The following is a 22,963-nucleotide window of genomic DNA, read 5'->3' on the forward strand; positions in this document are numbered from 1 at the left end:
CAGCGAAAAAATTGCCTTCAGTGAGTTCAAGACAACTGGAATGTTGGGAATAAAGGAGCTCTGACTGGGAAAATACGTTTTGAACAGTCATCCAACTCGGAATTGTAAATCCGGCCACTTTCTAGATCTACGACCTGAAGATCAATGACGTCATCATGATTCAACCTTGTTTTTTTTCTGAGTTCCCAGTTGTTTTGAAAGCAGCATAAATCCAGAGAATGCCAGACTTTGATGACAAAATTTGCCCACAAAGGACCACCACACCACCTTCCTGTTCAAGTGAGCACAGCACAACAACGTGAGTCCAAAGATGTATTGTATGCTGCTGCATAAGTGATGTAATATGCCAGGGAGATATGTATACTGTAGCTAAGAAAGTAATACTAAGTGTATGTTGTGTAGTAAGATGTTAGTAGCCCATGTGCCTCACCCTAATAATTTGGTCTCTTTACCCCTCTTAATTTCGCCTACTGTTCTGACTTGGTGATGCACATGTAGCCTATAACCTATTTTAGAGAAATATCGAATATTGTAAGCTTTCATTGTCTGCGTATATGCCCCCTTTATTTATCCTATGGTTCTGACTTGGTGTACAAGGAAAGCACTGTAAGAACGGCCCATGTTCTGAATTCTGTCGCTGTACATTTCAAAAGTGCTAAACAAATAGTTATATTGACTACGTCCGTCCTAGCTCGCTCATTAATGTCTTTATCGAAATTACGGATTGCCTCTTATCCGCTTGTCGTCCCCTTATGCCATAGTTTGTACATCTCAATTGTTATGAGAAACCACATTTGTTAAAGCAAGTCAGCCATATCAGCTTTCTGTTAAAGGCAGTAAATGAGGCTGAATGAACTGGCTCCACTGAAAGCCAAGTGTAGCAGTGGTAAGATGTTGGGACTGCTGTTGGGACAGTTTATGTAGGCCGTTTATGGGCACCGTTTGTCACTGTTATAGTGGGATTAATGTATTGTTTAGTGTTGTGTTGTGTACTGGCTTTGCTGGCATGCATCCCACTTTCTTTCTTTGCCCCACCAAGATTTACATGCTACTGCTTAAATGTACATGGAGAGCTAACATTAATAATTAGCATGTCAATCTCTCCTGGCTCAAAGTAGAGGAGAGATTGACTTCATCACTACTTGTGTTCGTGATAAGTATTGACATGTTGAATGCACCGAGCTGTCTGTTTAAACTACTAGCACAAAGCTCAGACACTCATGCATACCCCAAAAGACATGCCAGCAGAGGTCTCTTCACAGTCCTCAAGTCCAGAACAGACTATAGGAGGCACAGTACTATATAGAGCAATGACTACATGAAACTCCACATCAAGTAACTCATGCAATCATGACAATCAGATAAAACAACTGATAAAAATATACCTTATGAAACAGTGGAGACTGTGAAGAGACACACACACACACACAGGCACAGACACACACATGATAACATACAAACTATACACACACGTATACATAGATTTTGTTTTCTAGATATGTGGTAGTAGAGTAGTGGCCAGAGGGAACACACTTAATTTGTTGCAAAATGTTTTTAATTGTTTATAACTGCCTTAATGTTGCTGGACTCCAGGAATATTATCTTCTGCTTTGGCAGCAGCTAATGGGGATCCATAATAAATACAAATATTTACATTTGATTCATTTAGCAGACACTCTTATCCAGAGCGAAATACAGGAGCAATTAGAGTTAAGTGTCATGCTCAAAGGCACATCAACAGATTTTTCACCTAGTTGGCTCAGAGAATCGACCCAGTGACTTGTCACTTACTGGACCAACGCACTTAACAGCTAGGCTACCTGCCGCCCCAGCTTCAAACAGCTGAAAATACAATATTATTGAAAAGATAATCCACAGCGGTTTAGATGGTACAATGATTCTCTACACATGACTTGTTTGTCACGTAAACTGAAATTAGGCAGACCATAAACATTTTAGCACCCAGGTCTGCGATTTCTGCATTTTTCACCATTTATTATATTAACGGAATCAAAATATGTACTGCTGCCTACAGAGAACTTCAACAGACCATCAATGTTTTATATTGGTAATTTTGTCGCCATCTGTTGGCCTACTCCACATTTACTGAATTGGTTTATGGCCATCATTTGAAACCCTTTCAAAATAATTGTTTTTCAAAAACACAGAGGGTATAAGTGGTCCACTCTAACGCATAGGTCTGGCATAGCATTGTCCAGCATTCTATAAACTCCAGTCAGACTACAGACAATATGGTAATAGAGGGTTAACAAAGCATCAACATTTCTGTTGTGAAAGGCCATAATATCATACACACCATTCTTCACTTGAATACTTACCATACCCATTTGAAGATGGGGCTCTGATTCCATGTCAATTCCAGTTGATGGAGGTAAGCACATAGCCCTGGGAAGTAAGGGTGCCAAAGGTGCTGCAGAACCCCCTGGAAAATCGGAAATCAAAAAAGAATAATAAAAAGAATGATGAGTGCACTAGGCCTTTAAAAGTCCTGTATTAGTGGTTTGATATAGCCGTTTGTAGCGCTGTCAAGAACATTTATTCAGCATTACCAGGCCTATATTTCAAACCATAAAAAACAAAACGAATCTGTTCCAGTTGATCAACTCTAATTATTAATATTTACCTAGCTTGTATTGTTAACTTCAACAAATACTCAAATATTCCCAGGTACCAATCACACAACTTCACACAGTAAATGAAGAAAACAGAACATACAATATTGATATCAAACATTGTGTACAATAAAGCTGTGACATCACATAGGGGTTCACCATGACATGTACATGTTTCTTTATTGCAGAAGATGCATTGTAATGTTGGAATCTCATTTATTTTGCTATGTCAATCATATCTCTTTAAACTGTTTTATTGCACTTTTTGCTCATTCTTTAGGTGGTTCCCGGTATGCTTTGCACCACAGGGACAGTTCAGGTGTTACAGGTGGACAGAGAATGTCTGTCACAGACACCTTGAAGAGTGAGAAAGGGGGTTGAGGAGGGGGAGGAGATGTAAAGTCATCATTTGGTGGGGGCAGATGTAAAAAATTGTCCCTTTCCATTTTTCCTCCTTAACCTGCTCTCGATTATAAAATCTAAATCAATAATAATACTTGCATTTTTTTCTTAGAAAACAGACGAACAGGAATAATGACAATGCTGTATGTAATTCAGTTGGTGAAAGAAAGTCCTCCAGCTTTTTTTTAATCGGAGCTATTTCTTTTGTCTTTCTTAATTTTTTCTTAATGATTTTTTCCTACTGTCTGTGACTGTAACTTTAACTGTGCTGCTCTCCCTCCCCTCGTGTCCGTAGGGTGGGTTTATCAGGAGCAGGATGTCTGCATCCACGCCCTTATGTTTGTCGTCGCCACCCCTGCTGGGTCCGGTCTCATACGGTGGTGACCCTCATAACCACCTCGCGGTTGGATGTGGGTCTGATGCGAGGGTTGCTGGGCCTCAGCTGGCTGAGGATGTGCAGGATGGTGTAGCCACAGTGGTGGTTGAGAATAGTCCTAACACGTTGGCCTGTCCGGCCCACCCTGTCAGCCGTGGGGAGGGTTTCGTGGGGAGGGTTTCGACCCCCACGCCCCCCACACTTCCGCTGGAGCTGATGGGGTCGCCCAGGTCCTTGGCTTTCTCATAGTTCAGTACTTTCCACTGCTGGTTCACTGCCTGCCAGCGCTTAAAGATCCGGTATACTGACGATCCCTCGTGGATTATAAGGCCTGGAGAGAGAATCCAGACAAACATGAAAATTAGGGAGGAGTAAGAGAGAGAGTGAGAGAAAGTGAGAGAAGAGAGAGAGCACAGGTATGAAAGTGAGAGAAGCATGAGTGATACAAGTGGTAGGAGAAAGAGAGACGGTGAATAGAAGAGAGATGGAGGCAAGCAGACAGAGAGAGGTGAAAGATTGCAGAATGTGAATGGCCAGACAAAGAGGGAAACAGATGAAAGGACGCAGAGACGGGAGAGAAAGTAAGAAAAAAAACTCTTTCAAGCAGAAAGTATCATAGGCCACCTTTGCACAAGTGTGCTATAAATATTTAAACAGTCTGGATGTTCAAGGCACTTCAGAAGTGGTTGTACATTTTCAGCTAAGACATATCACACAGGCTACGACCTCTCTGAGAAACAAAGACCAAAACAAACAAATTGCTCTCACTCACTTACATTCTCTAACACACACACCTCAAGTCTTACTGGAACACTGGAACGTTTCAACCACCATTCCTAAATTCAAACTCTGGGAGCATGGAAGTATTCTCCTTTCTTTTCATACGCCACTCTACACATCATACCTGCAATTGCAATCACAAAACCATATGTGTTGTGCACTTGAGTGAAGACCCAAAAGCAGTTTAACAAAAACAGAGTTCTTTAATGAGAACACAGGTAAGACATAGATCCTCTTCAGATGTTGATAATGGCAAAATAGACAACCCGCAGAGAGGCCGACAAATGAAACATAAAGTCCCTCTGATAAATAACAAGAGAGTCCCCTTCTTAGCAGCAGAGGAGGATAGCTGGGTTAGCGGCGACAGGCTGCAGGTCGCTCTGGGTAGGCACGGGTCATAGAGGAACAGTGGTACCTGATCTCACGTAGCATCAGATGAACTGGACACAGTGCAAACGAAAGACAGTTAGTAGTGTACAGGATGCACCTGCCAGGCAGATTCCGACAGGATAGGACAAGGATGAAGCAAACGAGACGATAGCTTGCTTCTGGCATGAGAAACTCAAACGAGAATCTGACACCGAAAGTAGCAGGAACAGAGAGAGAAATAGAGACCTAATCAGAGGGAAAAAAGGGAACAGGTGGGGAAAGGGTGAACAAGGTAGTTAGAGGAGATGAGGAACAGCTGGAGAAGGAGAGAAAGAGAAGGTAACCTAATAAGACCAGCAGAGAGAGACAGAGTGAAGAGAAAGAACAGGAACAGACATAATAAGACATGACAGTATGTTTATCTTTGACAGTATGTCAGTGAGGTCTACGTCATAGAACCGTCGAGCTCACCTATGCAAACAATATCCATGAAGCCGTACATGCCATAGCAGATCTGGAAGAGCAGGTCCTGGCGCTGCCACTTGGCCGAGGGGCTGAAGGACGACCACACCAGCCAGGAGATGCTGGCGATGAGGAACAGAGAACCCAGCATAATGGCTGCTATCTGCACCTTCTCTATCACAGTCAGAGAGATGGCTTGCCACTGGAGAGAGTGAGGGGGAGGTTGAGGGAGATGGGATGGGGTGGAGGGGGGGAAGAGAGAGAAGTAGAGAGACAAAGATAGAGGGGTTGGAGGGAGAGAGGGGAGGTGGTGGATCAATGTGTGTCTTTTTGGTGGGGATAATTATCTGTGCACTGATGTCATGCAGCCACAGGCAAGAAGATTAGTTTTGTTATATTTGTAAGTATTTTGGGAGCATTCGAGTGGGACGATATGCTTAGCATCCACACAAAACATTAGATTTGATATGGAACTCCTGAGGAGGGGACAGTACTTATAGAGACACAAAAACACGCAAGCACACATGCATACACACACAGACACAGACACACACTGTACCTGCAGTGGGTTCTTGGTGCTGATGGCAAGGACCTGGTACTTGAAGTAGCAGAGCTCACAGCTCCAGGAGCCTCTCTCGCTGATCCAACGGATGAGGCAGGGCTGGTGGGTACAGCGCACAGATCCGTCACAGCGACACGGGCTCAGCAACTCCCCCTGCAGGAGACAGAGAAGGAAAACAGAGACAGTATTCTGTTAAATCTCTCTATATATCTCCTGAAGGCATGGACAACAACTCCTATACTTTGATCCTAGACTTTTGATCCATACCAGCACTAGAATACCTGATTCAGCTAAGCATGGTGTGGATGATTACTAGATTTGTTGAATCCAGTCTGTTAGTAAAAGGTTGCTATACGCCTGCAAACCCTGGGACCAGGCACTACCCAGCTAACAATTCTAGCACAGGAGACTGCTGGAGGGAGTACGCCTCATAATAATGGCTGGAATGGAGTGAATGGAATGGTATCAAACACATGGAAACCATGTGTTTTATGAGCCCGATACCATTCCATTAATTCCATTCCAGCCATTACTATGATCCCGTCCTCCCCAAGGTGCCACCAACTTCCTGTGAATTCTAGGGAGAGAGAACATTTTTGTAATGTTACCCATAATGCTCCCCTAATATTTGAGCGTCCAGTTTAGCAATTGTTAAGGGAATATTCTATCTATGTTAGCAAAAACCTTCTGAGAACATTTCTATATAACTTATCTAGAATGTGGTTACAATGTTCTCAGAATAAACAACATTAATGTCATAGACATTTTATGGGACGTTGCAAGAACATTCCTGTGTGCAGTTTTCTAAGTGTTAGGAGAATATTCCATCAATGCCACAAACATGCACTACTAAAGTATGTGGTCACCTGCTTGTCGAACATCTCATTCCAAAATCATGGGCAATAATATGCAGTTGGTCCCCCCTTTGCTGCTTTAAACAGCCTCCTCTTTTTTGGGAAGGCTTTCCACTAGATGTTGGAACATTGCTGCGGGGACTTGCTTCCATTAAGCCAAAAGAGCATTAGTGAGGTCGGACACTGATGTTGGGCGATTAGGCCTGGCTCACAGTCAGCGTTCCAATTCATCCCAAAGGTGTTTGATGGGGTTGAAGTCAGGGATCTGTGCAGGCCAGTCAAAGTTCTTCCACACCGATCTCGACAAACTATTTCTATATGGACCTCGCTTTGTGCACGGGGGCATTGTCATCCTGGAACAGGAAAGGGCCTTCCCCAAACTGTTGCCACAAAGTCGGAAGCACAGAATCGTCTAGAATGTAATTGTATGCTGTAGAGTTAAGATTTTCATTCACTGGGACTAAGGGGCCTAGCCCGAACCATGAAAATCAGCCCCAAACCATTATTCCTCCTCCAACAAACTTTACAGGTGGCAAATTGGGGCAGGTAGTGTTCTCCTGGCATCCGCCAAACCCAGATTCCGCCAAACCCAGATTCACCCAACTGCCAGTTAGTGAAGCGTGATTCATCACTCCAGTGAACGCATTTCCCAATTTGCCACCTGTAAAGTTTGTTGGAGGAGGAATAATCTATCCTACCATGCCTTTCTAAGGTCTTCGAAAGCCAAGTCAACAAACAGATTACCGACCATTTCGAATCTCACCATACCTTCTCTGCTATGTAATCTGGTTTCAGAGCTGGTCATGGGTGCACCTCAGCCACGCTCAAGGTCCTAAACGATATCTTAACCACCATCGATAAGAAACATTACTGTGCAGCCGTATTCATCGATCTGGCCAAGGCTTTCGACTCTGTCAATCACCACATCCTCATCGGCAGACTCGACAGCCTTGGTTTCTCAAATGATTGCCTCGCCTGGTTCACCAACTACTTCTCTGATAGAGTTCAGTGTGTCAAATCGGAGGGTCTGCTGTCCGGACCTCTGACAGTCTCTATGGGGGTGCCACAGGGTTCAATTCTTGGACCGACTCTCTTCTCTGTATACATCAATGAGGTCGCTCTTGCTGCTGGTGAGTCTCTGATCCACCTCTACGCAGACGACACCATTCTGTATACTTCTGGCCCTTCTTTGGACACTGTGTTAACAACCCTCCAGGCAAGCTTCAATGCCATACAACTCTCCTTCCGTGGCCTCCAATTGCTCTTAAATACAAGTAAAACTAAATGCATGCTCTTCAACCGATCGCTACCCGCTCCTACCCGCCTGTCCAACATCACTACTCTGGACGGCTCTGACTTAGAATACGTGGACAACTACAAATACTTAGATGTCTGGTTAGACTGTAAACTCTCCTTCCAGACCCATATCAAACATCTCCAAACCAAAGTTAAATCTAGAATTGGCTTCCTATTTCGCAACAAAGCATCCTTCACTCATGCTGCCAAACATACCCTTGTAAAACTGACCATCCTACCAATCCTCGACTTTGGCGATGTCATTTACAAAATAGCCTCCAATACCCTACTCAACAAATTGGATGCAGTCTATCACAGTGCAATCCGTTTTGTCACCAAAGCCCCATATACTACCCACCATTGCGACCTGTACGCTCTCGTTGGCTGGCCCTCGCTTCATACTCGTCGCCAAACCCACTGGCTCCATGTCATCTACAAGACCCTGCTAGGTATAGTCCTCCCTTATCTCAGCTCGCTGGTCACCATAGCATCTCCCACCTGTAGCACACGCTCCAGCAGGTATATCTCTCTAGTCACCCCCAAAACCAATTCTTTCTTTGGCCGCCTCTCCTTCCACTTCTCTGCTGCCAATGACTGGAACGAACTACAAAAATCACTGAAACTGGAAACAGTTATCTCCCTCACTAGCTTTAAGCATCAACTGTCAGAGCAGCTCACAGATTACTGCACCTGTACATAGCCCACCTATAATTTAGCCCAAACAACTACCTCTTTCCCTACTGTATTTAATTAATTTATTTATTTATTTTGCTCCTTTGCACCCCATTTTTTTTATTTCTACTTTTGCACATTCTTCCTTTGCAAATCTAGCATTCCAGTGTTTTACTTGCTATATTGTATTTACTTTGCCACCATGGCCTTTTTTTTGCCTTTACCTCCCTTATCTCACCTCATTTGCTTACATTGTATATAGACTTGTTTATACTGTATTATTGACTGTTTGTTTTACTCCATGTGTAACTCTGTGCTGTTGTATGTGTCGAACTGCTTTGCTTTATCTTGGCCAGGTCGCAATTGTAAATGAGAACTTGTTCTCAACTTGCCTACCTGGTTAAATAAAGGTGAAATAAAAAAATAACATTTCCACGAGCTTTACACCACTCCGGCCGACACTTGGCATTGCACATGGTGATCTTAGACTTGTGTGCGGCTGCTCGGTCATGGAAACCCATTTCATGAAGCTCCCAACGTACAGTTCTTGTGCTGACGTTGCTTCCAGAAGCAGTATGGAACTTGGTAGTGAGTGTTGCATCTAAGGAGAGACGCACTACGCACTTCAGCACTTGCCGGTCCCGTTCTGTGAGCTTCTGTGGCCTATCACTTTGTTGCTGAGCCGTTGTTGCTCCTAGTTTTTTCCACTTCATAATAACAGCACTTACAGTTGACCGGGGCAGCTTTAGCAGGGCAGCAATTGGACGAACAGACTTGTTGGAAAGGTGTCATCCTATGAAGGTGCCACTTTGAAAGTCACGGAGCTTGGAGATTGCATAGCAGTGTGCCCAATTTTATATATTTATCAGAAATGGGTGTGGCTGAAATAGCCGAATCCACTAATTTGAGGGGTGTCCACATACTTTTGTATATACAGTGTACATAGAACATGGTTGCCATGTTCTCAGAACGTAAAATATTAAAGTTCTAGACACGTTTCATGGGAACGTTTGTACATTTGTGCATCAGTTGTCAGTTATCAGGACATCCCCTGATTTTCTACATTGTAGAATAATAGTGGAGACATCAAAACTATGAAATAATACATATGGAATCATGTAGTAACCAAAAAAGTGTTATATTTGAGATTCTTCAAATAGCCACCCTTTGCCTTGATGACAGCTTTGCACACTCTTTGCATTCTCTCAACCAGCTTCACTTGGAATGTTTTTCCAACAGTCTTGAAGGAATTCCCACATATGCAGTGCACTTGTTGGCTGCTTTTCCTTCACTCTGCACCCTAACTCATCCCAAAACATCTCAATTGGGTTGATGTCAGAAATTGTGGAGGCGAGGTCATCTGATACAGCACTCAAATAGCCCTTACACAGCCTGGAGGTGTGCTGGGTCATTGTCCTGTTGAAAAACAAATTTTATAGGCAAGTCAGTTGAGAACAAATTCTTATTTTCAATGACGGCCTAGGAACAGTGGGTTAACTGCCTGTTCAGGGGCAGAACGACAGATTTTGTACCTTGTCAGCTCAGGGATTTGAAATTGCAACCTTTCGGTTACTAGTCCAATGCTCTAACCACTAGGCTACACTGCCGCCCCAAATGATAGTCCCACTAAGCCCAAACCAGATAGGATGTCATATCGCTGCAGAATGCTGAGGTAGCCATGCTGGTTCAGTGTGCCTTGAATTCGAAACAAATCAGACAGTTCCAGCAGCAAAGCACACCCACACCATAACACCCCCTCCTCCATGCTTCATGGTGGGAACCACACATGCAGAAATCATCCGTTCACCCACACAGCATCTCACAAAGACACAGTGGTTGGAACCAAAAATCTCCCATTTGGACTCGAGACCAAAGGACACATTTCCATTGATCTAATGTCCATTGCTCGTGTTTCTTGGCCCAAGCAAGTCTCTTCTTATTATAGGTGTCCTTCAGTAGTGGTTTCTTTGCAGCATTTCAACCATGAAGGCCTTATTCACATTGTCTCCTCTGAACAGTTGATATTGAGATGTGTCTGTTACTTGAACTCTGTGAACCATTTATTTGGGCTGCAATTTCTGAGGCTGGTAACTCTACTGAACTTATCCTCTGCAGCAGAGGAAACTCTGGGTCTTCCTTTCCTGTGGCGGTGCTTATGAGAGCCAGTTTCTTCATAGCTCTTGATGGTTTTTGCGACAGCACTTGAAGAAACTTTCAAAGGTTTGAAATTTTCCACATTGACTGACCTTCATGTCTTAAAGTAATGATGGACTGTCATTTCTCTTTGCTTATTTGAACTGTTCTTGCCATAATATGGACTTGGTTTTTTACCAAATAGGGCTATCTTCAGTATACCCCCCTACCTTGTCACAACACAACTGATTGATTAATTGAAATGCATTCCCAGGTGACTACCTCATGAAGCTGGTTGAGAGAATGCCAAGCGGGTGCAAAGCTGCCATCAAGGCAAAGGGTGGGTAAAATATTTTTTTATTTGTTTATCACTTTTTGGTTACTACATGATGTGTTATTTCATAGTTTTGATGTCTTCACTATTATTCTACAATGTAGAAAATAGTAAAACATATATATAAACCCTTGAATGAGTAGGTGTTGACCAGTAGTGTATTTGGCTATATCCCGTACCTCTTGTGGCATGAACATTTATTTTCACGTTTTGCAATGTAAAAATTCTAATAATTCTAAAATTCTAAAATTCTAATAAAAGCGAACCCCTGATGAATATACATTTTCCAAAATTATAGAAGTACTGCTTTGTTCAGAAATAAATGAAATCATTAAAAATAGCCTACTACACCATGAGAAAGCCTATAATTTAGCCACAGAGGATCAATAGTTAAAAAAAAAAATTATTGCCTAGCTGTTGATTGTAGCCCAATAACAAGGAATTGGGAACGCGCTGCATATCTGTCAGTAAAAAAACAACAACAAAAAAGTTTTCTCGCAATATTTCTAATACAATCAGTGGCGACCAATCATTCATAAAAAAAAATGTAAAAGCATATTAATTTCCCATTAATGCGTGTCACATACCAGTTTGCAAACAATGTACAAACTAAAAATAAACATAATTGAGTTAATAAAGCCACATACAAACATAGTCTAATGTTTGCTTTCTTGAGTAAGGCAGCTCGAAAATGCAGGCGTTTCAGCCGAGCTCAGTGCTGTCTGTGATGGTGAGGTTGGAAGGGAAATACGGAGCATAGGGATTGGCTATGTTCTCTAGTTGCACCATGATTGGCTCAGTGTTCTGTCACTCATGGGGACACTATGTCACCGCAAAATCAACAGGGAGAGCTCGAAAATTTAAGCCTCTTGGGTGCTGCCATAGAGTTACATTAGAAGTGGCCATCGAAGAAGGCTCAATGTCATTGACCACAGATAAAATTATGTCCAATCTTGTTATATCTACAGTAGGTTTGATTGGACTGATCATGTCATCATACTTCCAAAATTTTAGCTTGCAAGCTTGAAGTCATCATCAAGAATCAAGTCGACAATCTACTGGCAAATCCTTTTCAACCCTTGTCATATGAAGAGAAATTATGAAGAAAAGTTATAGATAAAATGTATCGGTGTTCATCGGCCATTGGACATAAACATTACACAACAAGTTAGAAATCGCAAATTCAACAATGAGTGGTTTGGAAGGAAACTATGGCTAACTGCAAGCAATCACTGGCCTGCTATTCAGTGGATTGGATGTTTGGTTCAAGTCCGGGTTGAAAATTGTATTATTATTTTATTTTTATTGAACCTTTATTTAACCATGCAAGTCAATTAAGAACAAATTCTTATTTATAATGACGGCCTAACCCGGCCAAACCCGGACGATGCTGGGCCAATTGGGCGCTGCACTATGGGACTCCCAATCACGGCCAGGTGTGATACAGCCTGGATTTCAACCAGGAACTGTAGTGACGCATCTTGCACTGAGATGCCTTAGACCACTGCGCCACTCGGGAGCCCGCAAGGGTCTCTTTTCCAAGCTTAAAAGGAGAAACATTCAACATTGGCCGTGCTGTCATTCCAGCCGCTTTCAAAAAACTGGAAACTCTGGGGAATCTGACTTCAGTTGAGTTCATGACAGCTATGAAATTGGGAAAAAACTAGCTCCGACTGGGAAAATACATTTTGAATGGTCATCCAACTCACAATTCCAAGTCGGGATCTGGGCCTCTTTCTAGAGCACTGACTTCAAATCAAATCAAATTGTATTTGGCACATGCACCAAATACAACAGGTGTAGACCTTACTGGGAAATGCTTACTTACAAGCCCATAAACAACAATGCATTTAAAAAAAAATAAGAGTTAAGAAAAATGTTGTTACTAAATAAACTAAAGTAAACAATAAAAGAGCAACAATGAAATAACAATTACAAGGCTATACACAGTGGGTACCGGTACCGAGTCAATGTGCGGGTGTACAGGATCACTAACATCATGATTCAATCTTGTTTTTCCAAGATCCCAGATGTCTTGAAAACACCATAAATCCAGAGAATGCCAGACTTTGATTGCCCCACATGAAGGACTGCAGCAACACCTTCCTGTTCAAGTGAGCACAACAAAGTCCAAAAATGTATTGTATGATGTGGCATAGATTATGTAAATGATATACTGTATCAAAGAAAGTAATACTAAGTGTATGTTGTGTAGTAAACTGTTCGTAGCCTATGTGCCTGTCCCTAATAATTTGGTCCCGTTTCCCCTCATAATTTAGCCTACTGTTCTTCTGACTTGGTGGAGCACATGTAGCCTATAGCCTGTTTTAGAGAAATATCATCATCGAATTCTGTAAGAGCTTTCATTGTTTTCTTATATGCCCCCTTTATTTATCCTACGCTTCTAACTTGGTGTACAGAGAACACTGTAAGAACCGCCCATGCTCTGAAGTCTGTCACTGTACATTTCAAAAGTGCTGAACAAATAGTTATATTGACTACGTCCGTCCTAGCTCGCTAATTAATGTCTTTATCGAAATTACGGATTGCCTTTTATCCGCTCGTCATCCCCTTATGCCATAGTTTGTACATCTCAATTCTCAGTAGAAACCACATTTGTTTAAGCAAGTCAGCCTTTTTTTAAGGCAATTAATAAGGCTGAATTAACTGTTTCGTTGCAAGACAAGGCAGCTATAATAGTGGTAAGGCATTGGAACGGCTGTTGGGACTCTGCTGTTGGGACAGCTTTATGTAGGCCCTAACAGCTTGCGGGCAACGTTTTTCACTGTTATAGTCTAATTAATGTATTGTTTAGTGTTCTGTTGTGTTGTGCAGTGACTTTGCTGGCATGTATAAAAAAAATGAATGGGAGTTTGCCCCACCAAGATTTTTCCATATTTTGTTACATTACAGCCTTATTCTAAAATGTATTAAATCGTTATTTTCCTTCATTCATCTACACACAATACCCCTTCATGACTAATCAAAAAAACACAAAACTGAAATATCCCATTTACATAAGTATTCAGACCCTTCACTGAGTACTTTGTTGAAGCACCTTTGGCAGCGATTACAGCCTCAAGTCTTCTTGGGTATGACGCTACAAGCTTGGCACACCTGTATTGGGGGAGTTTCTCTTATTTTTCTCTGCAGATCCTCTCAAGCTCTGTCAGGTTGGATGGGGAGCTTCGCTGCACAGCCATTTTCAGGTCTCTCCAGAGATGTTAGATCTGGTTCAAGTCTGGGCTCTGGCTGGCCCACTCAAGGGCATTCAGAGACTTGTCCCGAAGCCACTCCTGCATTGTCTTGGCTGTGTGCTTCAGGTCGTTGTCCTATTGGATGGTGAACCTTCACCCCAGTCTGAGGTCCTGAGCTCTCTGGAACAGGTTTTCATCAAGAATCTCTCTGTACTTTGCTCCATTCATCTTTCCCTTGATCCTGACTAGTCTCCTAGTCCCTGCCACTGAAAAACATCCCCACAGCATGATGCTGCCACCCCCACGCTCCACCATAGGGATGGTGACAGGTTTCCTCCAGACGTGAAGCTTGACATTCAGGCCAAAGAGTTCAATCTTAGTTTCATCAGACCAGTGCTCGACCTGTTTGGTGGAGTGCTGCAGAGATGGTTGTCCATCTCGAAGATTCTCCCATCTCCACAGAGGAACTCTGGAGCTCTGTCAGAGTGACCATCGGGTTCTTGGTCACATCCCTGACCAAGGCCCTTCACCCCCAATTGCTCAGTTTGGCCGGGAAACCAGCTCTATGAAGAGTCTTGGTGGTTCCAAACTTCTTCCATTTAAGAATGATGGAGGCCACTGTGTTCTTGGCGACCTTCAATGCTGTATAAATGTTTTGGTACCCTTCCCCAGATCTGTGCCTCGACACAATCCTGTCTCGGAGCTCTACGAACAATTCCTTCGACCTCATGGCTTGGTATTCAATCTGACATGCACTGTCAACTGTGTGACCTTATATAGACAGGTGTGTCCCTTCCAAATCAAGTCCAATCAATTGAATTTACCACAGGTGAACTCCAATCAAGTTGCAGAAACATCTCAAGGATGATCAATGTAACCAGGATCCACCTGAGCTCAATTTAGAGTCTCATGGCCAGGGTTCTGATTACATATTTTTTATTTTTAATACATTTGCAGAAAAAAAACAGTTTTTGTTTTGTCATTATGGGTTATTGTGCGTAATTTGATGAGTAATTTTTTTATTTAATCAATTTTAGAATAAGGCTGTAACAAAATGTGGAAAAAGTCATGGGGTCTGATTACTTTCCGAATACACTGTATATGTTAAAATCACCACTGAATCCAATCGAGGGATAACACAGGGTGGAAAGCAAATGGCTAATGCTGAAAAGAGAAGACTCTATGCTGTAGGCTAACAAAATATTTGATCAACTTATATTATTTTACAAAAGAGAGAGATACAGGCTTTTGGCACGTGTACATCGGCCATCACCAGCGAGTGAGTTGCCATCATTGGGTGAGTCAGTGAAACTGAAAACCATTTTTAAGACTATAATTTCCTCCTCAGATTGTATCCTACAATGTGTGTCTTCACACAGCTAGGCCTAGGCTATTGATGGATTCAAGACAAGGTCGTTTTTATTGATCTCAAATTCTCAGTTTGTCAGTCAATGTAGCCTGGCAATTGGATCATTTTTGTGGTATTGAAAAAGATTTCGCCATTGTCTCCAGACATGTAAAATGAGTATAATTGCATGAAATGCATTTATAAAAGGCCAACATTTTCCCGGACCGTAGGCTAATAAAAATGTTCCCCATGTTTGCAACTTCTGTAAGTGCCTCTACTCTACGGTTCTATGCAACTACTCAAATGTGATGGTATGCATGCAATGCTTTATTATAAAGGTGATTTTGTTTTTTTCATGCGTTCCGGTACCTCAGCACTCCCGAGGTCACCGCCCTCTCACGTTCACTTTTTGTTCCGGCATCTCCCGATTTACAAATTAAGCACTGGGGATACTCACTCACACACACACACACACACACACACACACACACACACACACACACACACACACACACACACACACACACACACACACACACACACACACAGTGTTTTTAACATACAGTGTTTTCAACTTACATATTTGACACATTTTGACATACATGATTACGTGCATGTTCATTTTTTACAGTAATTATTGGAATTGTATTTTTATTGGAATTTCACAATTTTCTCCCGCATTAAGAGATACAGTAACAAAGAGAAAATAAGAATAACAAAGAACAAAAATTAAATTAACAGACAGACAGAAATTAAACACACATTTTTAAATAAAGGAATTATGTGAAATACATGGAACATACATTGTAATCCTGAGACATTCTAAGAAAATCCTTGCAGCATAATCCTTGCAGCATAAAATCTGATAAATCAGGTTCTAGGTAAATAAAATAATGTCCCCAAACTTTGTAGAACTTGTCTATTTTAGAATGTAATGTACAAGTCAAATATTCAAATGGAACCCATTCAAATATTATCTTACGCCAATCTTTAATAGAAGAGACCTTGTCACTAATGTGGAAGGACCACCAGAGGGCAGGCTGGGCTCACGGATAGTAGCCCAACAAGGCATGGGAGACAAGGTAACCAGAGGCAATTAAGCAGAACTGACGGTACTAATGACATACTCTCCTTCCCCTATAAGAGAGAGAATGGAACCAGCATGGAGGAGGGGAAAACTATCTCTGGAAGATGGCCACCGAGAAGAGAAGCTATCCAGGAAGAACCACTAAGACGGTGACAATCCCGTGACTTTTTGTTGTAGTTTAAAGATAATCCTATTGTGTTCCTGTTTCATCTGGAGAAGAAGATGTATGTTTTTCCTTGGAAGATTTTCATTGATTATGTTGGAATGTTTTTGTTGACCAAATGCCCTCAATAGAGAACTGTGTTCAATCAAGAAAACCTACTCCTGACTCGTTTATTCCACCTTCCCGCTTTAGAGTGACGCCCAATTACTTGGTCCGCTCACATTGGTGGAGAATGCGGGAATTAGGTGGACGAGTGGAGTGACACAAGGATAAGTGAGTAAATCAAGATTCTTCCAGTAGACCCGGAGGAACCATTCTAGAACGATGGATAATGCCCTACTACAACAATTGATCACGGCACAGCAGACAACCATAGAACTCCTGCAACAACAGCTGAGCCGACAAGAAGAACCCAGAGTTAGGTCAAGAGCGGCTGCTCACACCATCTTACCTCGTCTCTCCAAGGAGGATGATATTGAGGCCTTCCTCATGACCTTCGAAAGGACGGCCACCTTGGAAGAGTGGCCGTCCACAGAATGGGCGAGCGTATTAGCCCCTCTTTTGACCAGTGTGGCTCAGGAAGCCTATTTTGACCTGGATTCCTGGGAAGCTGCGGACTATGGGCGACTAAAAACCGAGATCCTGTCCCGGTACCAGCTGACTGCCAGAGATAGGGCTGTAAAGTTCCATCAATGGACCTATACAGCTGATCAACCCGTCCGTGCCCAGATCTTCACATTAATACGACTGACGAAACAGTGGCTAGAACCTGGAAAGGGAGTAGGACATGTGATAGAGACACTTGTAGTGGACAAGATATTGAGAGAATTACCCAGTGACTTAAAAAGCATTGTGGGGCAAGCCATCCCGTTGTCAGCCGACGACATAGCCCAGGCGGTGGAAACATATTGGTCTACAGGGGAGTTGTTAAAAAGTGACAAGGAGGAACGGAAGGAGTCTTCCAATCCCGTACCACGACTCACCCTGGCGCGCCCGCCACCGAAACGTCCAAGTCCCCCAGGAGATGGGAGAAGTCAGCCACCACACAGCAGGGTCGGTGTTATAAATGTCAGTCTCCCGACCATTATGCCCCACAATGTCCTAGCAAGGATGAGCCCATGGTCACAGAGTCATCACTGCCTACTCCCACACATCCCGTTTTGAAGGGGCAGGATCAACACTGTTGGTTAGCAGAGATAGCCCCAGCCTCAGAGATTCTGGTTCGAGTCGAAGGACAAGATGTGGTAGCAATTCTCGACTCGGGAAGTATGGTTACATTAGTAGAGGAGCGGTTGGTGATTTTCGCAACACAGCGAACAAACAAAGTAGCTGTATCCTGTATCCATGGAGACACCCACTATTACCCCACTGTGAATCTGCCTATTTTCACTCCAAAAGGAAGGTGTACAGTCAGGGCAGGGAAAGTGCCCCAGCTGAAGGTGCCATTATTGATCGGGAGAGATTGTCCCCTACATAAGGAGCTTCGGCAGATAACGTTATGCACGGGAAGAAGGGGGACAGGAGAGAAGAGAAAATCCAAGCCCGAGGTAGTAGTCCTACAAGGAGACGTAGCCGCATCCTCGTCCTCTGCAGCAGAGGAAGAAATAGCGACCCGACGTTTATGACAGATTTTCCAGGAAACCATCGATGAAGACACATGTGAAGGGTTATACACAACGCAGGAAGGAAGGAGCAACCAGGCGCTAAGGGATATATTTGAAGCTCCATCCGAGGAGGGAACCTGGATGGGATTCTCCTTGGTCACCCCTGATGGGGATGGGGAACAACCTCCACATCCCTCTACCGAGGTCGACCTGCCCCAGGAATTAAAGAGACAGTTTGGCACCTCGCTGCATAGAGACCCAGACCTAAGGGAGGCCATAAGGAAGGTGAAGGTGATCGACGGGAGGAAAGTCGACCGATCAGGTGAGCCCCCTCTTCCTTACTATGCAATCAGGCAGGGTCTCTTATACTGGGTCGTACGACGAAGGGGGGAAAACCAGGAATTACTAATGGTGCCTAGACCATACAGGGATACAGTTCTACAGTTAGCCCATTCCCACGTCCTAGGAGGACACCTGGCACGAGACAAGACTATTGACAGAATCATGCAGAGATTCTATTGGCCAGGTATTGTAGGACGTGTGATCAATGTCAACATACAGCTCCAGGCCACACCTACGTAACCCTTTGATTCCTCTCCCCATCATAGAGACTCCCTTTGAACGCATAGCTATGGACCTCGTAGGACCCCTCCCAAAATCCGGCAGAGGACACGAATACATCCTAGTGGTTATAGATTACGCTACCAAGTTCCCGGAGGCCATACCCCTGCGTAACATGTCGTCAAAGGGAATTGCCAAGGAGTTATTCCTGATGTTCTCTCGTGTGGGCCTCCCCAAGACGATCTCAACCGATCAAGGAACCCCGTTCATGTCCCGGTTGATGAAGGACTTGTGTCGGTTATATCAGGTTCAACAGATACGTACAAGCATATTCCACCCTCAAACAGACGGGTTGTGTGAACGCTTGAACAAAACGATTAAAAGCATGTTGAGAAGAGTGGTGTCCAGAGACGAGAAAAACTGGGACATGCTTCTCCCACACTTAATGTTTGCCCTGCGAGAAGTACCCCAGGCATCCACTGGATTCTCTCCGTTTGAATTGCTCTATGGCAGACCCTGTCAAGGAATCCTCGACTTAGCCAAGGAGACCTGGGAGACCCAACCATGCCCTTTTCGATCCACAATAGAACACGTTACCCTGATGAGAGACCGCCTGTCAGCAGTGTGGCCCATAGTCAAGGAGCATATGGAGAAGGCACAAAGGACCCAAGGCCGGGCCTATGATAAGTCCGCGACCCCCCGTGAGTTCACAGTGGGATAGAAAGTGATGGTGCTTGTGCCCACGGCCGAACATCGCTTGCTGGCGCAGTGGAGGGGGCCCTACGAGGTAATGAAAAGGGTCTCACCGGTCAATTACCTCATCAAGCAACCTGACAGGAGGAAGAAGGTCCAACTCTATCACATAAACCTGCTGAAGACGTACCATGGACGAGAGGAGGAGGTGGCTTTGATGGCCCTGGAGGGCAAAGGAAAAGAAGAGGCTCTACCACAGGTGCGCCGTGGCCAAACTCTCCTACCGGAGCAGTCAAGACAGCTAGACAAGCTGATTATGAACTTCGGTCGAATATTCTCTCCATTCCCAGGACAAACAGATGTCCTGTTCCACCATATCCACACTGAACCCGGCAAGAAGGTGCATATCCGCCCTTACAGGATTCCTGAGGCTCGCAGAGTCATCGCTAAGAAAGAGGTAAGGGAGATGTTGAGGATGGGCGTGATCGAGCCATCGATGAGTGAGTGGTCCAGTCCCATAGTCCTGGTCCCCAAATCCGATGGTAGTATAAGAATCTGCAATGACTTTAGGGGCGTGAATGCCATCTCTACATTCGATGCGTATCCCATGCCCCGCGTGGATGAACTCTTGGAGCGCTTAGGGAAAGGCCAAGTTCATCACTACCCTGGATTTGACGAAGGGATATTGGCAAGTGCTGGTGGCTCCGGAGGATCGCCCAAAGACTGCCTTTGCCACCCCAGAGGGGCTTTTCCAGTATGTGAGGATGCCCTTCGGACAGCATGGTGCCGCTGCAACTTTCCAACGCCTCATGGATCAAGAGTATGCAGCGGCATACATAGACGATGTGGTCATCCACAGCGAGGACTGGGATAGTCACCTCCTGCGATTACGGGCGGTGCTCGTGAGTTTGGAAGCCACAGGGTTGACAGCCAATCCAAATAAATGCTGCCTGGGCCTGTCCGAAAATACGCTCACAGGCAGAGAAGACCAGGGCAATTTGTGACTGGCCTCGACCCCGGACCAAGCAAGACGTTCGGGCCTTCTTAGGGATAACAGGATATTATCGCCGTTTTATCCCGGGATATGCAACCATTGCCAACCCCCTCACCAACCTCATCAGGACAAACCTGCCAAACCAGGTAGAGTGGAAAGACGAGACGGAAGAGGCCTTTCAATTGCTAAAAGATGGCCTGTGTTCTGATCCCGTTCTACAGGCTCCGGACTTCTCACAAGAGTTCATTGTGCAGGTCGACGCTTCTCGGATACAGGGGGACCGGGGCCGTACTAGCTCAGGGTAAAGGTGAAGCAGAGAAGCCGATTCTCTTCATTAGTAGGAAGCTCAGCGACCGGGAACAGACGCTACAATTACTTGGTATCTAAGACGTTCTTCTATATGCGACCGTAGAGAAAGAGGCCTTAGCCTCTTTGTGGGCCCTCTATTATCTCCGGTACTACCTACTGGGTCGGAGGTTTGCATTAGTTACTGACCATGCGCCCCTCACGTGGATGGCTGGTAAGAGAAACAATAACAACAGAATAGCCAGATGGTTTTTGTCTTTACAACCGTTCTCTTTCCATGTCATCCACAGGGCCGGATCGTGGAACGGTGCATCTGGCGCCCGACCCTCCGGTTTGGTCCTGGGGGGGAAGGTATGTGGAAGGACCACCAGAGGGCAGGCTGGGCTCACGGATAGTAGCCCAACAAGGCATGGGAGACAAGGTAACCAGAGGCAATTAAGCACAGCTGACGGTACTAATGGCATACTCTCCTTCCCCTGTAAGAGAGAGAATGGGACCAGCAGAGGAGGAGGGGAAAACTATCTCTGGAAGATGGCCACCGAGAGAGAGAAGCTATCCAGGAAGAACCACTAAGACGGTGACAATCCCGTGACTATCAATGAGCTTGATGCCTTGATAAGCTCCTTTCCTGAGGACGGCTCACCTCTCACAGTCCTGGGCGACTTAACCTTTTGTTTCCTCTCCTCCCCCTCACCCTCTCACCTTCCCCCCTACTCACAAGGCAGGCAATACGCCGACCTCATCTTTACTAGATGCTGTTCTTCCACTAACCTCACTGCAACTCCCCTCCAAGTCTCCGACCACTACCTTGTATCCTTTTCCCCTCTCGCTCTCATCCAACACTTCCCACACTGTTTAAAGATAATCCTATTGTGTTCCTGTTTCATCTGGAGAAGAAGATGTATGTTTTTCCTTGGAATATTTTCATTGATTATGTTGGAATGTTTTTGTTGACCAAATGCCCTCAATAGAGAACTGTGTTCAATCAAGAAAACCTACTCCTGACTCGTTTATTCCACCTTCCCGCTTTAGAGTGACGCCCAATTACTTGGTCCGCTCACACTAATCAACTGTAAGAGGATGTTTTTGAGAAGGTAAGGATGTTGTAAAGCCTCCTCTTACCCACATAAGTAACATGCCTATTAGGGAGACCTAATAGCAAAGAAACTGGGTCCAATTCTAGGTCGGCCCTAGGATTTCTTGAAGAACATGAGACCAGTACCTTTGTACTTTGGAACGTGACCATAAACAATGTGTTAGGGTGCCTGTATCAGTTTTACATTTGAGACACTGAGGAGAAGAGGAAGAGCATGCTAAAAGCATGTCTGTGATTCAGGGATCTATGCAATCTGTGTATTATTCTTAATTGGATTGCTCTAGTACGATTACAGATCTTGTTTTTGCATATCTCCAAATGTCCTCCCACGTCACCTCGTCAATAGTAGCAGACAATTCTTTCTCCCACACTTGTGTTAACAGTAGAAAATGACCTTAAATCATCATAAAATACACTCACAGACATTTTCCTTTGTAAGAAAAAAAACATTATTTCAATGACAGACACATCAGGGTTGCCAATCAAGGTGGTGCTCTTCAAAATATAATGTCCAACTTGTAGAAAGCAGAAAAAGTCCTGCTTTGGGAGTCACTGTTTCTCATCTGCTCAAATTACAATAACATCTTATCACTGAATAAATTATTTTGTCTGCCTAAACCCTTATTAAACCAAATGTTAAAGCCAGCATCCAGCAATCCAGGTCCAAAATCTGGGTTGTTAAGAATCAGGGTAAGAGCAGAGGTTAGTTTGGACCTTCCCAAAAAATGTTGAACTGACCTCCATGCTTTGAGTGTATTAAGTGTGATGGGATTATTGCAGAAATCTTTTACAGATTTGAAGCTTCTGAAAAATAAAAGATTATGCAAGTTTTTTTTGTTGTTGAAAAATAAGTCTTAATATCTAACCAAATAGAGGAGTCATCACTTGTAATCCAGTCAGAAATATAACTTAAGTGGGCATACCATTGATAAAACCTCATATTGGGCAGATCCAAGTCCCCTAGAACTTAACCAGCCTTTTAAATATCTTATTACCTTATTGGAAAGTAAGACTGGGATCATTTGGATTGGGTAAAGTAGT

General features: G+C 43.9%; 1 pseudogene; it reads right to left on the reverse strand.

Annotated features, from left to right (window-relative positions):
• Positions 1–2,788: 2,788 nt before the first annotated feature.
• The window catches only part of LOC135541060 (E3 ubiquitin-protein ligase MARCHF9-like), a 38,824-nt pseudogene continuing 18,649 nt past the window's right edge, over positions 2,789–22,963 (reverse strand).

The sequence above is a fragment of the Oncorhynchus masou genome, chromosome 6, assembly GCF_036934945.1.
Source record: "Oncorhynchus masou masou isolate Uvic2021 chromosome 6, UVic_Omas_1.1, whole genome shotgun sequence".
Taxonomy (NCBI): Eukaryota; Metazoa; Chordata; class Actinopteri; order Salmoniformes; family Salmonidae; genus Oncorhynchus; species Oncorhynchus masou.